Source organism: Halichoerus grypus, chromosome X (assembly GCF_964656455.1).
Source record: "Halichoerus grypus chromosome X, mHalGry1.hap1.1, whole genome shotgun sequence".
Lineage (NCBI taxonomy): Eukaryota > Metazoa > Chordata > Mammalia > Carnivora > Phocidae > Halichoerus > Halichoerus grypus.
In genome coordinates, this window is record NC_135727.1 from 119,428,127 (window position 1) to 119,450,600 (window position 22,474).

Consider the following 22,474-nt stretch of genomic DNA (forward strand, 5'->3'; position numbering starts at 1 on the left):
TACAACCAACAATTAATTTATCACTGCAAACTTGAAAATGATTGTTGGTCCCAACAACCTACGAAAGGTGTATTTCAAAAAAATTCTGTAGACTATAGCTATATTAATTATAGGTAGACTACAGATTTGGCTTTTTTTTTTTTTACTTCCATGGCATTACTGAGTATTGTTGAAAATACTGCATGTCCTTATCTTAGATCCTTTCAATATGGTACGTCTCTAAGACTTTACTTCCAAGGGAGTCATTAACATCACTGAATACTACAGATTTTTTGACTTTGCAACTAAATTTTGAATGGCTTATCATCTCATCATTCAACAAATAATTACTTTTTAAAAAATTTTTTTTAAAAAAGATTTTATTTATTTATCTGACAGAGAGAAGAGACACAGTGAGAGAGGGAACACAAGCAGGGGGAGTGGGAGAGTGAGAAGCCTGGCTTCCCACTGAGCAGGGAGCCCGATACGGGGCTCTATCCCAGGACCCTGGGATCATGACCTGAGCCAAAGGCAGATGCTTAACGACTTTGCCACCCAGGCACCCCTAACAAATAATTACTGAATGTGCCACATATTCAATATTCTGCCGAATTTATTGCAGGCACAAAGGTAAACAAGGAGCAGTCTCTGTCTTTAAAGATCCTATACTATAATAGTGGTAGTAAGATATGTACACAAATAGCTGTAATATACATGTAGAAAGGAATATAAAGTAAAATAAAAAGGAAAGGGTGCTACAAAAAAGGCTTAGCTAAAAGATTTTGGGCTGATAGTTGACCATTGTTTGGGAGGATTATGGAAGTTTTTTTTCTTTTTTTTAGATTTTATTTATTTATTTATTTGACAGAGAGAGACACATCGAGAGAGGGAACATAAGCAGGGGGAGTGGGAGAGGGAGAAGCAGACTCCCTGCCAAGCAGGGAGCCCGATGCGGGGCTTGATCCCAGGACCCTGGGATCATGACCCCAGCTGAAGGCAGATGCCTAACCAACTGAGCCACCCAGGTGCCCCTGGAAGACTTTTTTTTGTAAGATTTATTTATTTATTTGAGAGAAAAAGAGAGAGTGCGAGCATGTGCTGGGGGAGGAGCAGAGGGAGAAGGGAAAGAGAACCCTCAAGCAGCCTCCCTGCTGAGTGCAGAGCCCAGTGCAGGGCTTGATCCCAGGACCCCTAGGTCATGACCTAAGCCGAAATCAAGAGTCGGGCAAGTCACTTAACTGACTGAGCCACCCAGGCACCCCTTGGAAGACTTTTGACACACTGAGTTGGGCAAGTCACCTAACTGACTGAGCCACCCAGGCACGCCTTGGAACACTTTTGACACATTTTCTCTTGGTCTGGAGACACTGCACTCTGGTGGTTTTGCTCCCCTCTCTCTGACCATTCTTTCTCTGCCTCTGTGGTTGCATCTTCCATTCAGTGTTGGGGTTCTTCAAGGCTCAGTTCAGACCTTCCTCTCTTATCACCCTATCCTTTCCTCCTGGGTCGTCTCATCTATGCCCATAACTTCAGTAATTATCTATAAGCCCATGATGGGATGGTCAAACTTAACCAAACTCACAATCATCAGTTTTGAACCTCATCTTCTAATGAATGACACCACCGTTCATTTGATTCCAGAAGCCAGAAACCTAGGATTCATTCCGGCTACTTCTCTCCTTCATTCTTTATTGTGGTCTATTATCAAGCCCTACTAACTGTATCTTTTAAATACCTCTCAGATCTCTGTCCTTTTTCTCTATTTCCATAGCCAGCTCCCTAGGTCAAGCTAGAACTATCACCCAGACCAGTGTATTGGACTCCTAATTGGTCTCCCAGTGTCCACCCTGGTCTCTTTCCAATCCAGTCTCCACACTGAAGCCAGTACCATCTTTTCAAAGTGCAAGTTTGATCACAAGACCTCTCCACTTCTTGACCTTAAAGTTCTTCAGTGATTTTCCATTGTTCTATTTTAAAAACCACAAAGTCTTACTTAGTCCTGGTCTTGCTTATTGCTCCACCTCTTCTCAGAGTACTTCTTCATCATTCTCTGTGTCTTAGCCAAACTGGCCTTTTTTCAGTTCTCTGAAAATACCATGCATTTTCTGTAACAGGGTCATAGCACACATTGTCCCCACCCTACCCCTCCAGTGCTTCATAAATTTTACTTGTGTTTTAGATCCCAGCTCAGATGTCACTTCCACAAGGAAGCCTTCCCTAGATTACTGTCTTTTATAACCATTTCTTTACTTCACAGCACTCATTCCATTTGTAATCATATACTTACTTGTGTAATTATTTGACCATGAGCCCCATGAAAGCAGGTGCCAATTGACAGGGTACACAACAAATGCTTGTTAAATACATGTTGGTTGATAAATGCATAGCATTTGGATTTGGAGTCATGGAGATTGGTTGGGGGCAGGGAGAGGAGAGAAAAGGTATCTCATCCAGGTAACAAAAGATCATTGAATATCCAGAGACAGGAAAGTGAGTGGGATCATATATGTAAGAGCAAGTAATGTTAAAAGGCTATTCTTGGTAACTATTTGCTCAAATGATATCACAATTAGTACTCAAATAATTGCATGATGTTTCAGTGTTTTGATATATATATAATTGCCTCCACCATTTCCCTGTTGGATATTTAGGTTGTTACACCTGTTTTCATTAGCATGCAGAGCACTGTAGTGGACTCATATATATCCGTATGCTATAATTCACATTTTTTTTTTTTTTCCACTGCTTGACTCCATGAGTACAAGCACGCTATTCAGGACTTCTTTAGGTCCACCGTTGCTTTAAAAAATCCCCATAGTTCCATAAATCCATAAATATAGTGGTCGATCAGTAAAAATTGCTAACTTTACTGATTCATAAGGAGTTATCACACTTAAACAGCCATCTCATTATAAATCTACTAAATGTCCTAGCATTTTGAAATTGTGCCAGGCTTATTTCAAGAAGTCAACTTGAAACTACTGGGCTAAAACAGAAGAATGTGTGGGAAGGACGAGAAAGAGCTGAGTAGGTGGAAAGAATCAGAATGAGAGAATGAAGTAGACAAAGGGCAATGGTTAATAGTAATTAGTAAATATCAAAAGCAAATAAGGATAAGACATGCTTAATGATTGTGCTAGAGGTAGAGTAGGCAAAGAACAAGTAAAGGATCCAATTATTCTTCAAAGGCTGCTTGGTCTAGTTAACTGGAAGATACGACAAACTAAATCATAAAGACAAAGGTCAAAGATGAAAGCTGTGTTTAAAATTCCCATCAATTGCATGGCCAGCAGAGGATGAGTGATCCAGTGAGCCATCAATTGCATGGCCAGCAGAGGATGAGTTCAACCTTGAGCAGTAGAACAGCTTTACTTGTCAAAACCATTAGCCATGAACCTTACTTAACAAATGAAGCAGTCACCTTTAACAAGCTGCTTTTCCAAAAGTAAAATCAACCCTAGATGGTCATTGATTAACTTGAGCAATACTTGGCTCTTCTTCTTTTCTTAAATACTTGACTCTTCTCACAGTTGCAAGGCAAAATTCATGGAAAATGAATGAAAGCTTACTCCATAGTTTATCAGTCCAATAGCCAGTGGCTCTGGAATATGTGATATGAAAAGCCCTAGACTCTTGTTCTAGTTTTTAAAACCTCAAGAGATCATACTGGAGTGGTTAGACATACCTATTTTTACAATCTTGTTTCAGAATTTCTGGAGCCGTCGGGGCTCAGTTGGTTAAGCGTCTTGATTTCAGCTCAGGTCATGGTCTCAGGGTCCTGGGATCAAGCCCCACGTCGGGCTCCCAGCTCAGTGGGGAGTCTGCTTGTCTCCTTCTCTCTGCCCCCTGCCCACTCGCTTGAGACCTCTCTCTCTCTCAAATAAATAAATAAAGCTTTAAAAGAAATGTAATAAAGAATTCCTGGAGCCATCAGATAAGTGTAGTTTCTTTACATATTATAAACAGTATATATTTTTTCTAATTATAAAAATATTACATGATTATTGAAAAAGACGAAGGGTATAATAAACTTCAAAGAAGCAGGATCGGGGCACCTGGGTGGCTCAGTTGTTAAGCATCTGCCTTCGGCTCAGGTCATGATCCCAGGGTCTTGGGATCGAGCCCCGCATCGGGCTCCCTGCTCAGCGGGAAACCTGCTTCTCCCTCTCCTACTCCCCCTGCTTGTGTTCCCTCTCTTGCTGTGTCTCTCTCTGTCAAATAAATAAATAAAATCTTAAAAAAAAAAAAAAAAGGATCATCCTCTACTCCACCATAATCAGTCCAGTTATCTAGGGGCCATTTTTAAATATTTTCTTCCTGTCTCTTAAAATACATTTTTAGAACAGGGTTGAGATCACACAACATATAACATACAAGATCTATTTTCTTTTTTCTTTTTTTTAAGATTTTATTTATTTATTTGAGAGAGAATGAGAGAGAGCACATGAGAGGGGGGAGGGTCAGAGGGAGAAGCAGACTCCCTGCCGAGCAGGGAGCCCCATGCGGGACTCGATCCAGGGACTCCAGGATCATGACCTGAGCCGAAGGCAGTCGCTTAACCAACTGAGCCACCCAGGCGCCCACAAGATCTATTTTCATTCTAAAGTTATTTTAACTTATTTACCAAAGAGCAACGATATATTATGAAAACCATGATCTGAACCAAATACTTTGATGAAATCAGGCCAGTAACTTCTTGTTTTGTCTAAACTCTAACTTACACTTTTCCTTCCTCATCCTGTTTATTAAACTTTGCATATCTGTGTCTCCTTTCTTCCCTTCCAAATTTCCTCCTCCTTGACTATGCATATCTGTATTGATTTTTTGTTTATCTATTGTCTACTAAATTCAAGAATTCATTTATTTGCTGTCTTGTTTTCTAAATTTTTAAGGATTATATGTTTTATCTTACCTTACTCTTTGACAGCAGGGGATATCCATTATAGTTTTTATACCTATCCTAGTAAGTAGTGAACAGCCAGGCATATAGTAGGTGCTGAAGAAATATCTAGAGTTAACACCAAAAATGTTTTAGCAAATGGTTGCATGAGAAGATGTAATGGTTGAACTATCCAGACCTATGCAAACAAAAACTATAGTTGCATCATCCAATATGGTAGCCACTAACCAACCATATGTGGCTATTGAGCACCTGAATTATGGTTAATATGAATTGAGACGTGATGTAAATGTAAAATATACATTGGAGTTTGAAGATTTAGTGTACAAAATACCTCAGTATTTTAAAAGTTGATTATTTGTTTAAGTGACAATATTTTGGACATATTGAGTTAAATAAACTATATTATTAAAATGAATTTCATCTCTTAACTTTTTACCTTTTTTAACATGCTACTAGAAAATTTAAAATTACATATGTGGCTTGTAATATATCTATATTTACATTTATATATAACATTATGACATATATATGTGATATGAATATATGACAGTGCTGTCCTATATGCAATAAAATTAATATTTGAGGTCATCCTTTCTACAGGGCAGAAATCTATTATATTTCTACCAGACAAAATTAATTTGCATTTCATTAAGAATTTTTTTAAAAAATGTTTTTTATTTATTTTTTTTGAGATTTTATTTATTTATTTGAGAGAGAGACAGAGAGAGAGCAGACTTCTGGCCAAGCAAGGAGCCTGATGTGGGGCTCTGTCCCAGGACCCTGGGATCATGACCCAAGCCAAAGGCAGATGCTTAACTGACTGAGCCACCCAGGCTCCCCTTAATTTACATTTCAATCAATGGCAATGATTTGCATTACTGACAGTTTTCTGCAACTTAACTTCTAACCTTACAAAGTTGTAAAATAGGGTGCCTGGGTGGCTTAGTTGGTTAAGTGTCTGCCTTCAGCTCAGGTTGCTATTCCAGGGTCCTGGGATCGAGTCCCGTGTTGGGCTCCCTGCTCAGTGTGGAGTCTCTTTCTCCCTCTCCCTCTCCCCCCTGCCTGTGCTTGCTCTCTCCCTCTCTTTCTCAAATAAATAAATAAAATCTTCTTAAAAAAAGTTGTAAAATAGCCTAATCAGTAGAACATAGTCAATCAAAGATGCACACCCCTATAGAATTAAATAATCTTGGGAGGGTTGGCTGGAAAATACCCAGCACTCCACTGAAAGGACACTCAGTAATCTTTTACCCATTTCTAAGTCTTTGACAATTTTTTCTCAAGGCATCTTTTTATATTCTTTTGTCACCATCCTAAGTGATTGTAATAGAATCACTTTTTCTTTTCTAGTTAATATGAGCAAAATTTTTGTGAAATGCATACTTAAGCCAGAAACCAATGCTTTAGGAATTATGAAGTTCCTAATAATAAGGAAGATTATTGAGGGTAAAATGTTGAGGGTAATGCAAGAACTTTAAAAAATGTGTAGAATAGAATCGAACACAATTGGAATGATTGAAAATATTAGAATTAAGTAATTGCATTTTGTTATGATTCTTTAGCTTATCACACTGTTGTTGAAAGGAGCACAATTATAATGGAATGGAAACCAGGTTCTCTTTTACTTTTTAATTAGCTGGAAACAAAGCCTGGTTGTTGGTTGACTGTATCTAGTATAATGTTTTCATCCCCTATTTTTGATTAATCAAAGTGCTATTTCTTTTAAAGGAAATGCATTCTTTTTCTGTTTAAATAAAAAGACTCTGGAGACAGACTTTCAAAAAACAATGGAGCGCTCTTTTTGCAATTTTGTGTCTGTTTTCTTTGCTATGAAGATTGACAAAAATTAATTAGTGGATGTCTGTTGGGAAATGGAACTGTTAAAAAACAAAATTCAACTGAGAAAATTTGAAGATCTAATTGGCTTTATTAAATGATTCATGAATCAGGCAGCATCCCATCTAGCAAGTAGAGGAGAGCTCTAAAGGGCTACAGAAAGGGAAAGGTTTTTAAAGGCAGGACAGGGAAGTCATAAACACAAAAATGAATTATTTCAGGTGAGGTCACCTTCATTTGTCCACAGTGGGGTCTTAGGAGGTGGATTACCTCATCTTCCTTTTAGGGATGGAGAGGACCATGTGACGAATTACCTCATTGGTATTTACCAGGAAATTCCTGACCAGTTAAGACTACATTTTTGTTGGAGGTTGAAAGTGCAATTAGGTTAGGTATTAGGCCCTGGTTTGGTGACTTGGCCTAAGTGATGCCATTTTGGACCTGTGATTTTCTTTTAAATAGAACTCACAACCAGTGAAGTGGGTAAGAAAAGTTGACATTGTCATTTTTAACACTTAAAAAAATATGTATGTAACATTTAAAAACATAAAAATGCAGTTTATTTTTATTATCAATTTAAATACCTCTGTCTTAGTCAAAAAGGATTAAAATGGCCCCCCAAAAAGATAACAATGATAACTTTTAAGTATTTTTAAATTGTGCAAAATTTTAAGTATATGATTTGATTCCTCCAGAGTTGATTCCTCCAAACTTTATTTAATATTTGGTACATGTTCCATCTCCTACTCTGGCTCAGATCGAGGCAGTTCCCAGAGTTTTATTGGTGGTGGTGTGAAGGCAGGGAGAGACAGGTCTGGGTCTTGCCCAGCTCTTACCCCAAGACTCCCCTTTTGGTGCACCCAGGATTCATCTCGGTTTCTCTGGCCCAGTGTTGCCAAAATTGAGGACAAGTATTTGTGTTATTGACATAGGTCCAAAGGACTAAAGAAGCTTTAAGGCTTTGCTTTTCCACTTATCTCTATAGCATCAAGCTTTCATGCAGAAATTGGCCTGGAAGTTCCCCACTGTGTTTTCCTATCTGCAGCGGTTTGGGGTTATTTAAATAACAAAAAATTAAGTACAATTCTTAAAGCTTGTTTTGCTTAATGTTATGACTGAGTGTACACTGAAAAATTTTGCAGAAGTTAGAATTATATATAATCACTATTAAAATTGTACATTACAAGAAACAAGTGTTGGTGAGGATGTGGAGAAAAAGGAAACTTTGTGCATGGTTGGTGGGAATGCAAACTGGTGCAGCCACTGTGGAAAACAGTATGGAGATTCCCCAAAAAGTTAAAAATAGAATTATAACATGATCCAGTAATTCCACTAAGGAAAACACTAATTCAAAAAGATACATGCACCTGCATGTTTATTGCAGCATTATTTACAATAGCCAAAATATAGAAGCAGCCCAAGTGTCAATCCATAGATGAATGGATAAAGAAGAAGAAGTGGGATATATATAATATTATATAGATATAGATATAGATATAGATAGATATAATGGAATATTACTCAGCTATAAAAAGAAGGAAACCTTGCTATTTGCAACAACATGGATGGATCTAGAGGGTATAATGCTAAGTGAAATAAGTCAGTCAGAGAAAGACAAATACCAGATTTCACTCATATGTGGCATTCAAGAAACAAAACAAAGAAAAAGAGAGACAACAAAAAAAACCAGGCTCTTAAATATAGAGAACAAACTGATGGTTACCAGAGGGGAGGTAGTGGGGGCGTGGCTGAAATAGGTGATGGGGATTAAGGGTACACTTATGTGATATGCACTGAGTAATGTGTAGAATTGTTGAATCACTGTATTGTACACCTGATACTAATATAACACTGCATATTAATTATACTGGAATTAAAAATAAATAAGTAAAAGAAAAAATTGTACAACATTGTTGGGGATAAAAGATTATAAGGTTTTTCCTAAATATCTACTTAATGCACTCTCTCTTAATACAGTATTTTATTATCAATCTCTCTCCCTATTTATTTGATAGATTTTAATGCTTTTTAAACATATAATGAATAGTATTACAATCATCATCATTATTATTACACTAAGAAATATGTATTTGTACATCTTTGGAGAAATGTCTATTTAAATCCTTTACCCATTTAAAAATTGGTGTATTTGTCTTTTTATTATTGCATTTGTAGGAGTTCTTTACCTATTGTACAATGATGCCAGATACTTATTAGATACATGATTTGTAAAAAAATAGTCTCCCATTTTATATGTTGTCTTTTTTACTTTCTTGATTATAACATTTACAGCACAAAAGTTTTTAATTTTGATGAAGTCCTGTTTACCTATTTTTTCTTTTGCCACTTGTGCTTTTGGTGTCAGATCTAATAAATCATTGCCTGATTGGGTAATTAGCTTTTAATGTCTCCTAAAGGCCATAGAAAAAGGCTGAGTGAACATTTGCAATAATGATGTGAGGGGGTGTGTGTGTGTGTGTGTCTGTGTGTGTGTGTGTGTGTGTGTGTGTGTTTTGGAGTGGACTTTATGTTTTAGAGCACCTTTAGGTTTATAGCAAAATTGAGCAGAAAGTACAGAGATTTCTCATACATCCCCTGCCCCGCACATGCCCAGCCTCTTCCAGCACCAACATCCCCCACCAGAGTGGTACATTTATTATAATCAGTGAGCCTGCTTTGACACATCATTATCCCCTGAAGTCCACAGTTTACATTAGGGTTCACTCTTGGTGGTGTGCATTCTATGGATTTTGACAAAAGTGTAATGACATGTATCCATTATTATAATATTACATAGAGTATTTTTACTGCTCTAAAAACCTCTGTACTCCCCCTATTCATCCCTCCCCCTTGCCCCTAACTCCTGGTAACCACTGATCTTTTTACTGTGTCCATAGTTTTGCCTTTTTCAGAATGTCATATAGTTGCATCCTACAGTATGTTGTCTTTTCAGAATGGTTTCCTTCACTTAGTAGTATGCATTTAAGTTTCTTTCATGTCTTTTCATAGCTTGATAGATCAATTTTTTTAGCACAAATTAATATTCCTTTGTCTGGATATATGACAGTTTATTCATTCACATTTTGGTTGCTTCCATGTTTTGGCAGTTATAAATAAAGCTGCTGTAAACACCTGTATGTAGGTTTTTGTGTAGACATAAGTTTTCAGATACTTTGAGTAAATACTAAGGAGCACAATTTCCGGATTGTATAAAAAGAGTATGTTTAGTTTTGTATGAAACTGCCAAACTATCTTTCAAGGTGGCTGTACCATTTTGCAATATCCCCAGCAGTGAATGAGAGTTCCTATTGCTCCACATTCTCACCAGCATTTGGTGTTGTCAATGTTTTTGATTTTGGCCGTTCTAATAGGTATGTAGTGGTATCTCACTGTTGTTGTCTCCCTGATGACATAAGATGTTGAGTATCTTTTCATATGCTTATTTGCCTCTGTAGTCTTGTTTGTTTTTTTTTTTAAGATTTTATTTATTTATTTTGACAGAGACAGCAAGAGAGGGAACACAAGCCAGGGGGAGTGGGAGAGGGAGAAGCAGGCCTCCCGCCGAGCAGGGAGCCCGATGCGGACTTGATCCCAGGACCCTGGGATCATGACCTGAGCCGAAGGCAGACGCTTAACGACTGAGCCACCCAGGTGCCCCTTCACATTCATTTTTTGAGAATCTTTTATAGTTCAGGTTTTCTTCAAGGCTCTGAGGATATAAAAGTGATTAGTACATAATCTTGCTATTAGGTACTTTTAGCCTCATGGAGGAGAAGTACAAATAAATAGGTGATTAGAACATACTTCTAAGCTAAGCAGTCTCAGGTTTCTTGAAGAGGAGGCTGAGACATGAAGAAGGAAAAGGATTTGACAGCAGGCAAAGGTATGACTGTCAGGTGCAGAGAACACTTCATCATTATGACATAAATAAGTTGTCAGTATGATCTTAAGCTATTGTTGCTATGGCACCAATTTGTCTAGGCCAGAGGTAGGCAAACTATGGCTATGGGCCAAATCTGGCCTGCCACCTGCTTTTATAAATAAAGTTTTATTGGAACACATTCATGCCCATTTATTCACAGATTGTCTATGGCCACTTTTGTGCCACAATGGCAGAGTAGTTGTAACAGAGACAGTTTGGCCTGCAAAGCCTCAAATATTTACTTTCAGGCTCTTTATAGAAAAAGTTTGCTGACCCTTCTCTAGGCAAAAATTTATTAGAAAATGCTTGTACCTTATCCTTTTTTAAAAAAGCATTGCAAATTTGTGTGCACCTTACAACTATTTATATGCCTGTAAGTGATTGTGTCTGTTTTTCAATATTTTCTCCTGATTTCTGCTTTTGAAATTTCAGCTAATTAATTTTCATCCAACAATTCTGCATAACTGACTCAAAATAAACTACAAATGATAATAACCTGCTCAAGCCCTGAAAGTAAACTTAAATATTGCTCTTTTTTCTTTGAAAGTTTTATTGTTTCTTTTGTGGTTTATGTTTCTCTCTTTTTAAAACTATAAATTCATGTTCCATTCAGGAAAGTCAGATATCATGGACAAGCAAAAGAACATGAACCCATAATCTCACCTAGCCTCCTAGGAAAAAACTTTTCTTGCAGCCTCAGTATGTAAGGTACCTTGAGGTACTTTTCCATGCATATTACATATTTCATTATAATATTTTACATAAACCATCCTTTGCTACCACCAAGTATCTTTTTTTTTTAAAAAAGATTTTATTTATTCATTTGAGACACAGAGATAGAGAGAGAGAGCATGAGCAGGGGGAGAGCAGAGGGAGAGGGAGAAGCAGGCTCCCCGCTGAGCCAGGAGCCCAGTGTGGGCTCCATCCCAGGACCCTGGGATCATGACCTGAGCTGAAGGCAGATGCTTAACCATCTGAGCCACCCAGGTGCCCCCTACTCAGTATCTTTAATAGGCATATACTTTCCTCATTCTTTCATTATCTTCATGATTCATGTGGTTAGGACTGGTTTACTGATGAAAGATGCCAAGGGAGGTTACCACAGAGTTACCCACGTGCTTGTATCCTTTTGGGGACAAAGGGAAAATGCTACAAGAAGTGAATTGGTTGACTGCCCCACGAAACTGTTGAGTAGTCAGGTATAATAAAGCTGTCTTTGGCTTTCTGGATATTCCAACACAAGAGTGGAGCCTAAAAGGTAGGACTCTGTACCAATTATCCGTTGTCCCAGTAAAGCTGCATGATGAAGAACCACAAACCCTTAGTCTAAATTAACAATAAGATCTATTGCTCACACATCTGGGGTGGTTAGCTAGGTGGCTCTGCTGCTCTGGGCTGGGCTCACTCACACATCTGGGGCTTGGCTGGCTGTAGGTTCCTAAAGGTTGGTTTTGGCTGATCACGGCTTGACTCACTCACATGTGTGAGAGTCTTTGGTGGGCTTGCACTTTTATCTGGGAGTCAGCTGGCTATTGGCTGATTGAGGCTGACCTCGGCCACATTGACTATGGCTCTGTCCCACGACTTTCACCCTCCGGCAGGCTATTTTGGGCATGTTTTCATGACAATTTCAGAGGTATATGAGAGAGCAAGTGGGAACATGCAAGGCCTCTTGTGGTCTAGGCCTCATCTATTGGACAAAACCCATGGGTGAGATCAGATTGAAGGGGTGAAGAAATAGGCCCTGTGTCTTCAGTGAGATGAACTACAAAATCACATGGCAAAGGTCACGGAGAAGGGAGAGGTGGAGAAGTGGTGCAATCAGTCTACCACAGATTAATTATGTGGCTGAGCGCACTACAGTGATACATACCTTTCAGAAGGAGCAGGAGTTTCATCTGTGGCTGGTCTAAGCCAGTGTCTGTCAAATGACAGTAACTTTCTTCCTGTTTGCCATCTCTAAGAACGACCTGTAAAGGACTCCTGGCAAGCTAGTCTGGCATTTCTTTCTTTTTGATTTTCTTTATTTTTTTTAAAAGTTATCAGGTGCAGATTATTTTTTTTCTGCTTGTTCTGGAGTAATGTGAGATGAAAGAGGACATGGCCTGTGCCACTTAAGACAGATCTGTTTTCATTAACAAAGTTGGAAAACTTTTTCAGCCCTTCTAGTTTGTAAGTTCATTATAACTGGAAAGACTTTTCTTCCAGGTAAAGTTTTCAAGAGAATGTCTCAGTTTCTTTGTGAGAAATTATCAGCCCTCTGAAAATCCTGTCTACAATGCTCACATTGTAATGCCTACTTTTTAGGAGTTACCTATTTATATCATATTTTTCCATTTCTCCTTTAATCTTTTTTTTTTTTTTTTAAGATTTTATTTATTTATTTGACAGAGAGAGAGACACAGCGAGAGAGGGAACACAAGCAGTGGGAGTGGGAGAGGGAGAAGCAGGCTTCCCACTGAGCAGGGAACCCGATGTGGGACTCGATCCCAGCACCCTGGGATCATGACCTGAGCCAAAGTCAGACGCTTAACGACTGAGCCACCCAGGCACCCCTAAGCTTTTTTTTTTTAAGATTTTATTTATTTATTCATCAGAGAGAGAGTGAGCGCACAAGTGGGGGGGAGAAGCAGGCAGAGGGAGAAGCAGGCTCCCCAATTAGCAAGGAGCCCAACGAGGGACTCGATCTCAGGACCCGAAGGCAGACGCTCAACTGACTGAGCCACTCAGGCGTCCCTTTCCTTTAATCTTAATCTCTGTATGCTACGAGATGTGTGTATTTTTTTTTTTTTTTTGTCCTGAGACTGGGCCAGGTTATGAGGTTGTGAAATCTGAGATTGATAGGAATTATCTTGGGAGGGACTTTCAGTTTGCCTTTGGTTTATCTTTTAACCAGCTCCACCATCCTGCTTTCTGTTTCTGAACTCATTTCTTCTCCAGCTCCCCACTTCTTTCCTGGGCCCAGAGGCCTTTTGGGCTTGTCATATCCTATCAGGAAAGTATACTGTTTGACAGGCACATTTGTATTGACATGTTAGTAAATTTATATATTATTCTTTTTCAAGGTTATTGACTTTTATTTATTTTTTTAAAGATTTTATTTATTTATTTGACAGAGAGAGAGATAGCGAGAGCAGGAACACAAGCAGGGGGAGTGAGAGAGGGAGAAGCAGGCTTCCTGCCGGCAGGGAGCCTGATGTAGGACTCGATCCCAGGACCCTGGGATCATGACCCGAGCTGAAGGCAGACGCTTAACGACTGAGTCACCCAGGCGCCCCCAAGGGTATTGACTTTTAAAGTGGAACATAGGAAGAGGGGCGGTGCTGAATCCAAAGGAAAAACTCTCTGATGGCTGAACTATACATGAACATAGAAGAGGTATTACATTTATTTTGGGAAGTTTCACAGCACTTCTCCCTTTATGCTACATAAATCATTACCCACTATGCTGAAGATAAAATCTGCCCTTGTTTTATTATTATTTCAGTATTTATGTAAAATATTAAATAATTGCTTGTATTATTAGAATAATATTATTGTTATATAAGTTTGAATTTATTAGGCTCAGAGGGTAAGCCATTCTAAAACTTTAACTCTTTGGAGGAAGTTATATCTCTTTCATGACAGCTATGAAATGTCATTACTCAATAAACACAGTGGATGGTATATGAGCAGAAGCAATAGTTTCTAATAAACCTAGCATTTCTAGTTTATACTTGGACATCTGATCCTGAGAGCAACCCTGTATAAGTACACTGCATAGATACTATGATTTATTATTCCCATTTTACAGAAGAGGAAATTGGGGCTCAGAGAGTTTATTTTTTTATAATAAAGATTTATTTGAGAGAGAGAGAGAGAAAGAGAGAGAGAGCAAGGGGAGGGACAGGGGAGAGGGAGAGAGAATCCACAAGTAGACTCCCTTTTGAGTATGGAGCCTGACACAGGGCTTGATCCCTGAGATTATGACTGGAGTCGAACCAAGAGTCGGCTGCCTAGGCGACCCATGAGGCTCAGGGAGTTTAAATGCCTTGGCCAGTTCCTATGGCTAAGCCAAGGGAAGAGGTGGGATATGGCTCAACCTGGTCTCTTCACTTCAAGCTGGGATCTCTTTCCTATATTGGGACCTCAGAACTGCTCACACCTTCTTTGTGCTGGCTCTCTGAACTTTCCTGCCTCCACTAAAGTGTTTCAACCCGTTTCCTCTGCCCAGAAATCAAGTGGAACAGGTGTCTTTCTTGTAGGGACTCTGAAGAGCCTGGTGGACTGGCCAGTGGTGGGTGGTTCAGTCAGTGGGATCAGATTGGCCTCAGTAACCACCTCACCCCCTAGTGGTGAGATGAGTGTGGGCTGCCTTTTCCCCAAAGTGGGGGCTGTTGCAGGAATTATACCTCCCTCCAGGGTTTATAATGGAATGGGAATTCTTTTAAACAAATGCATCACAACCCGGCATCAGTGCTTAGAACAGGGCATGGGGGGCTCCTGCCCTGGGCCCTTTACCTTAGAGGACCCCAGCACATCAGAAGCAATAAAAGGGGACATCTGGGCGGCTCGGTCGGTTAAGCGGCTGCCTTCAGCTCAAGTCGTGATCCCAGGGTCCTGGGATTGAGTCCCGCATCAGGCTCCCTCCTCACCGGGGAGCCTGCTTCTCCCTCTGCCTGCCGCTACCCCCTGTGTGCACTCTCTCTCTCTGACAAAATAAAATAATAAAATAAAATTTAAAAAAAGAAAAGAAGCAATAAAAGGCAACGACTTTTGGAACTTTTTTGAACTCATAAAATTTTAAGTTTAAAAAGTTTTGTGAATTTTTAAAGTTTTAAAATCACTTTTAAAAAGTATGACAACTGAATTAAGTTGCTGGGAATTACCGGAAAGAGATGCACTGGCTGACCCAGGCCCTCCAGGCCAGAAAGCAACTCCCCTATCCTCCCATCTCACCACTTCGACCAGAGAAGATAATGATAGGCTGAGAATCTGTAAGTGTGTGTGTGTGTGTGTGTGTGTGTGTGTGTGTGTGAGAGAGAGAGAGAGAGAGAGAGAGAGAGAGAGAGAGAGAGAGAGCATTACTTCTGCCCCAGGAAACCAGAGAAAGAGTGACTGCTTTTGTTTAAAGTTGGCCATCCTAAATCACTCCAAAGTGGGTGATTAGGCAAATGGGGTTACCAGATAACTGTGTTCCCTCCTTCCCTTCTCCTCAGTTTTGGGAACTTCTTAGAACTGCCTGAAAATCTTGAGTTGATAAAGTGACCTCCCTGGCTTCTTGGGGAGCTTGACCTGGTTAATTTGGGGCAGATCCAGTCAGATCTGGGTCTGGCTTTCACTGTGCCCCATGAGAACCATTCCGTCATTTAGACACACAGACAGTAGGGCTGGCTACTGGAGGAAGCCTCAGCAACTTTAGCCTATGTGAGGGAATGGTGGCCCCCAAGCTGTTGTGGTATTGGGTGGGAACATGGGCCGGGCTGTTGCTGTAGCTTGGTTTGTAAGCTCTGTATCACTAAACTTTATGGAATGTGAACATTTGTATTCTTGCTTTCAGGCTCTGCAAATGTTATTTTGTGAAGTCCTTGTAGTAGCTTTGAGGGCTTTATGATCTTTGCAACATTGCTTTGAATCCCTTCTCTGGGTTACTTTCTTTTATGAGATGAATTGTGTCCCTCCACAAAGGTACATTGAAGTCCTAACCCCTGGTACCTGTGAATGTGAGAAATAGAGTCTGGAATGTGTGGATATAGGGCCTTTGCAGAGGTAATCGAGTTAAGATGAGGTCATTAGGGCAGACCCTAATCCAACAAGGCTGGTGTCTTTTATAAGAAGAAGAAAACACCAAGTGAAGACAGATGAGATAGGGAGAAGATGGCCATGTGAAGATGGAGGCAGAGACTGGAATGATGCTTCTATAAGCCAAGGAACCCCTGGGGCTCCCCCAAACTGGAAGAGGCAAGGAAGGATTCTCCTTTGGAGGGAGCATGGCTCTGCCATCATCTTGATTTTGGACTTCTAGTCTCCAGAACTGGAAGAGAATAAATTTCTGTTGTTTAAAGCCACCAAGTTTGTGGTACTGCAGCCCTAGAAAACTAATATACCTTCAAAGGTATATTGAACCACCTAAAGAAAATCAGCCTCATTCTTTAGAGATAAACCCCTCTCAAAAACTTTGTCAATGCTAAACACAGTCCTGACCAAATTGCAAACAGGTGTAGGGATGGACAAATTTTACCTTCTTCTGTTCTGGATTCTTTGGCTGTTCTGATAATTAAATTGACACAAGGCATATTAACAGGAGAAAACCAAATTTAAATTTTTACATAAAGAAGCTCCATAAAAATATGACACCTAAGGGCAGTCAGGGAATTGAGGCTTATATGACATCTTGAGCTGGGAAGCTGGGTAGGGCTGTGGGGATCCAAAGGGGAGAAAGGCCATTCACAGGAAGGGAAAGGAGAATTTTGGGAAGCAAAGGTGCCCTATTACCCAGATAAGTTTTTTAGGTAGAAAGATAACTCTGGTAATGGCTCTCTTCGTGGTGCAGACCCCCCTTCTGATGTAAATTTAGGCAGTTGAACAGGAGATAAGAGTTTTTCCTGAATTGGCTGGGTTTTGATGCCTTTAGCTCAAAATAATCCTCATGCTGAAGTGATATATTCCCAGTGGTAAATTCTGCTCCTTTCCACTGGTTTCCAGTGAGGAGCCTTTACATGGCTTTAAGAAGCATCTTTAGAATGAGAGTAATGTCCTCACACAGTGTCTGACTCTAATGTCATAGACAGAAACACCAAGACCAGCATGTATATTAGTGTCTCCTGGGTTAAAATGACTGCAACATTCTGTCTGTGCAGTGACATTTTACATATTCAGTTTCAAAGAGAATGGAACAGATGTGATTGCCAATAAAAACCCAGGGTGTTTTTTTTTTTTTTATTCTTGTGGGCTAACAAATTAATTCACTTTTATAGAAATATGCTGAGAATTTGCCTTTCCAAGAGGAAGTTGGTAAATTGTTTTGGGTGAACAAATTTTTTTTTAAAAGATTTTATTTATTTGACAGAGAGACACAGTGAGAGAGGGAACAGAAGCACGGGGAGTGGGAGAGGGAGAAGCAGGCTCCCCGCTTAGTAGGGAGCTCGATGTGGGACTCGATCCCAGGATGCCAGGATCATGACCTGAGCCGAAGGCAGATGCTTAACGACTGAGCCACCCAGGCGCCCCGGGTGAACAAATTTCTTTAGCATAGAAGGTTACAGGTTGATGTTAGAGACTCTGAAACTGTCAACCAAGGCACTGCATCTCTGCATTTGCATCTATTGCTTCCAGAACATATGAATGTTTAAACAATGTTTTAAAATTCCAGTTTAGCTCCTCTGAAGTCATTTTCAGTCCTAGGAAGTGGAAATGGAGCTTACACCTGTAATTCCCAAGGGACTGATGTAATGCAATTTGTATAAAATAATCATAGGGAGTGAGAGGAAAGAGTAGATCTTTGCATTAAAATAAAATCAGCCTCAAAATCACTCTTTTCAGGGTCTGCCTTTCAGGACCCCATTTAGCTTTTAAATAGACTCATCTTTCCTGACTTTGCTTTGATGAACCACTCTCGTCTCAGTTATTACTTCTGACATTAGCTACTTGTGCAATTAAGTGGGGCCATTCTTTTCTCTTTGAGAAGGACTCTGCAGCTAATATGCATTTGTGAAGTGTTCCCTTGACCTGGAAGAGTAGCTGTGGATAAGCAGTTAAGATGATGCCTGGAGTAATTTAAAGTTTGTGATGGAGAACCCAACCACTCCTGGCAAAGCTCTGAGTGGTTATTAGCATATGCCCACTTTGCCTCCCTTTTATTCTCTCATTACGACTCATGGAGTTACCAGCTAAACTGGTTTTTCTTGTCTCAGGGAATGAAGAAGAAAATCTGGTAAACTTCTCTAAGGATTGAGGGAGAACTCCATATGCCACCACTACAGGTGACTGCATTTTTGGCAGGCTGTTAGGGAATAGGGAAATGACTCAGATAAAGGATTGAATTTCTTGTGATGGGATTTTATTTTTTACTTATTCACTTATTTTCAAAGTTTATTTATTTATTTATTTTTAGTAATCTCTACCCCAACGTAGGGCTTGAACTCACGACCCTCGAGATCGTCACTTGATCCTCTAATTGAGCCAGCCAGGCACCCCTGTGATGGGATTTTAGCTATAACGGTGGGAGACACTGTTCTCCCTTGGCATGAGTGTGCCTGAGCTTAAGTCTGCCCTAGCAGGTAGAATAGGCAAGGCTGGAATAGATCAATGAAGCTGTAACAGAGAAAATTTGCTGCCTACCAAAGATTTGGTTCCTCTTTGAAGATAGAGCTATTGTTGGGGCTACATTTCCCAGATTGCTTTGCATCTTGGTGGGGCCATGTAACATTTTGTTACGGTTTGTGAGTAGAAAGGATGTGTGTCACTCCTGGTTGGAGATGATTGAGAAGCAGGTGTACCTTCTCATTCCACACTTTCTTCATCTGCTAGTCATCTTCAGAGGACTCTGAGACTCTGGGAAGATAGAGCCAGAAGATGAAAGGACTCTGTCTCTGAATCACCACATGGAGGGAAACTGCCCTGAACTATTTTGAGAGCCAGAAGTGGAAGTTTGATTGATCTCTAAGTCACTGCTTTGTTTTACCTCATTAGCTTTTATTACTACCTAACATTCTATATATTGTTGTTTGTTTCTCCTTCACTAGTATGTAAGTACCATGAGGGCAGGGATTTTTGTCTGTGCTGCTTGTTGCTTTATCCTCAGGATCTAGAACATTGCCTGGCACATAGTGAGTGCTTGATAATATTTGTTGAATGAATGAATGAATGAATGTGGGAATAAATGCAAGGGATGTAGTTGTGCTCTAAAAGATTTTGGAGATCTCAATCCTGGTTTCATCAGATACCATGACCAGAGAATTTTATTCAAGGTATATGTGTGTGTATGTGTGTGTAGAAGTGAGATAGAATCCTAGAGTTCAGAATGACTTGTTCAGAATTATATTTGGAGAATCTTTATTAGTTATCTATTGCCATGTGACAAAGTACCCCAAAATTCAGTGACTTAAAACAACAAAAACTTATTATCTAGTTTCTGAGGGTCAGAAGTGTGGGGTTAGTTTGGCTGGTGGTTCTGGCTCAGGTAGTTTGGCTGGTGGTAGTTTGGCTGGTGGTTCTGGCCTCTCATGATGTTGTAGCCAAGCTGTCAGCCGGGGCTGTGGTCAACTGAAGACCTGACTGAGGCTGGAGGATTTGCTTCCAAGATGGCTCACTCACATGGCTGTTGGCAGGAGGTCCTAGGTATTCATGGCTGTTGGTCAGAGGCCTCACTCAGTTCCTAACCACTTGGGTCTTTCCATAGGCCTGCTTACAGTATGTCAGCTGGCTTCCCCCAGAGCAAATGAGCAGAGAGGGCTGGAATTCTGTACTTTCTATATAGGTAATTTGAATCTTTCTGGTAGTTTGGATTGCCACTTACATGTCCTTTTTGATGGAGAAGGCACTGGCTTAAATCTGTATAACAAGCCTTACTCCTGTTCACTGTACTTTTCCTGGTCACTTCCCCATAACTGGCCTCCCTAACACCCTTTTGTCTCTTTCTCTTTTTTTTCTTTTCTTTCTTTTGTCTTTAGCTGTAGATGGTATTTAAGCCTGAATTCTAAGCCACCTCTGTGAGTTACTTAGTTTTTCCAGGCTATCTCCCATATATACATGAGGTGCACATGTTAATAAACTTCTGTTTGCTTCTCTTATTAATTTGTCTTCAGTTACAGGGGCCCCAGCTGCGAATTTGAAAGGTAGAGGAAAAATAATTTTTTCCTCCCCTACTTTGTCCAGAAGTGATGTGGAACTGGATTTTGAACCCAAGACTGAATAATGTAGGGACTGTCTCCCCACATAGCCCACCTGTGCTCACCCCTTTCTTGGCTGCAGTCTGCTCCTTTCAGTGGGCATATAATAAAACATTGTTTTGATTCTTACCCACTATTTTTTGTACTTCTAGTTCCCTCAGGAACCCCCAAAAAGGAAAAACGGGGTGAATGGCCAGGCAGGATTATGGTATTCCAAGACCTGTGACCCTAATACCATCAATTCCAGTTTTTAAATTCCATCCTCTTTTCATTGTACCATTGAGGGGTAATTTAGAGCCAGAACTGGGCAAACAGGAGGAGTTGGGAAATGTAGCAATGGCCAAATGCCACTCGGGGGATATTTTTAGTTACCTAAATAAACTGTATTTCCACAATGTCTGCAGAACTTATGGTTTGTGTGCAGTAAATAAAATGATGGAAATGCCATGAAGGAGCCCAGCCAGATGACTTCATTTGTGTGCATTCTGTTCCAGAGGAGTCCCTTAAACAGCAGACGGGCTCCATGTGATTCAGTGAAGGCACACAAGCTGCTCTCCAACACCGTTGCTTCTCTCCTATTCTGTTTACTGCACGCTGGTCTCACCACACCATGCTCAGAGCAGTTTCCCAGTGAGTGTTCTGTGGGGTGTTAATTATCAGAAGAAACAGAGTTCTGTGATCAAGTAGGTTTTGGAAATGCTACTTTGAGCAGAGTTCAGTGGGGGTTCTTTCCCATGGGATGTCAGTGCTGCTAAAACACCAAGGTGTATTATGAGGGTGGTATGTTAAGTAGTGTTTTCCAAACTTATTTGAACATCAGCTTTTGTATTTGAAGAACAGCTGTTAGCATTTGTGCCCATTATCAATTTTTTTGTCTTTGAGCTCCAGATCTGCTCTTTGTTGCCCTGATTGTGATACTGGAATGTTTTTCCTTTGCTAGCTGGCACCATGTTAAGCTTCATGGGTAGAGGGTGCTGGAGAAACTCTGGAGGAGGACGGGGCTTCTTTTCTTGGATTCATTGTGCTTTGCTTCTTCTTCCCCCTGTGGTATTGGGTCGGTATGTGAGACATCTAGTGAAACTCACCCCAGTGAGTTTCAGGGGCACCCCTGCAGGCAGTTTCATGGCGACTTTTGCAGGTGCCCCAGCTGTGGTGGGCCCAGCAACAACATCTTCCACAGATGCCCTGGCTGGCTTCCCTGGGAGTTCAGCGGCATCCCTGTGGGTGGCACCCTTGTGGCTTTCTGTAGAGTCTGGCCAGTGCCCTTGCCAGCTTCCCAGCAAGTTCAACAATACCTCTAAGGGCAGCTTTCTAATGAATTTCATCAGCACCCCAGCGGACAGTTTTCTTCCTACCACCTTCCCCTGTTGGCTTTCAGTAGGGGGATTTCCAGCTTGCCAGCCCTCGCCTGCAGCGCCCAGCCATGGTTCCACTTGTTTCACAGACCAGCTCTGGCCCAGGGCAATCTGGCAAACTTCTCTGCCATCAGGTGGGTTGCAGCCACACCTTCCCCGGTGAGGGCTGAATCCCAACCTTGGGGAGTCCTCTCTCCCCGCCCCATTACAGTTTTTTTCTTCCTTGAGTATTCTCTCTTAGTGCTAGGCTTTTATTTCTCCTTCCCTTTTTTCCTCCCTCCCTCCTTCCCTTCTTCCCTTTCTTTTTAAAATTTGAGATTTAATTCACATACCATAAAATTCAGATTTTCAAAGTTTACAATTCATTGGTTTTTAGTATACTCACAGAGTTATGCAACTATCACCACAATCTCATCCAGAAGATTTTATCGCTCCAAAAAGAAACTCTACCCATTAGCAGTCACTCCCAATTTCCCATTCTCATCTCCCCAGCTCTGGACAGCTACTAATCTCCCTTTTGTCTCTATAGCTTTACTGTTGATGGACATTTCATGTAAATGCAATCATATGTATGTGGTCTTTTGTGTCAGTCTTCTTTCACTCAGCATAA

General features: G+C 40.4%; 1 long non-coding RNA gene across 2 annotated transcripts in view; it reads left to right on the forward strand.

The window, feature by feature from the left end:
• Positions 1-22,474, forward strand: part of LOC118553292 (uncharacterized) — a 383,189-nt gene that overhangs the window by 46,181 nt on the left and 314,534 nt on the right. The gene's annotated exons all lie outside the window — the stretch shown is intronic.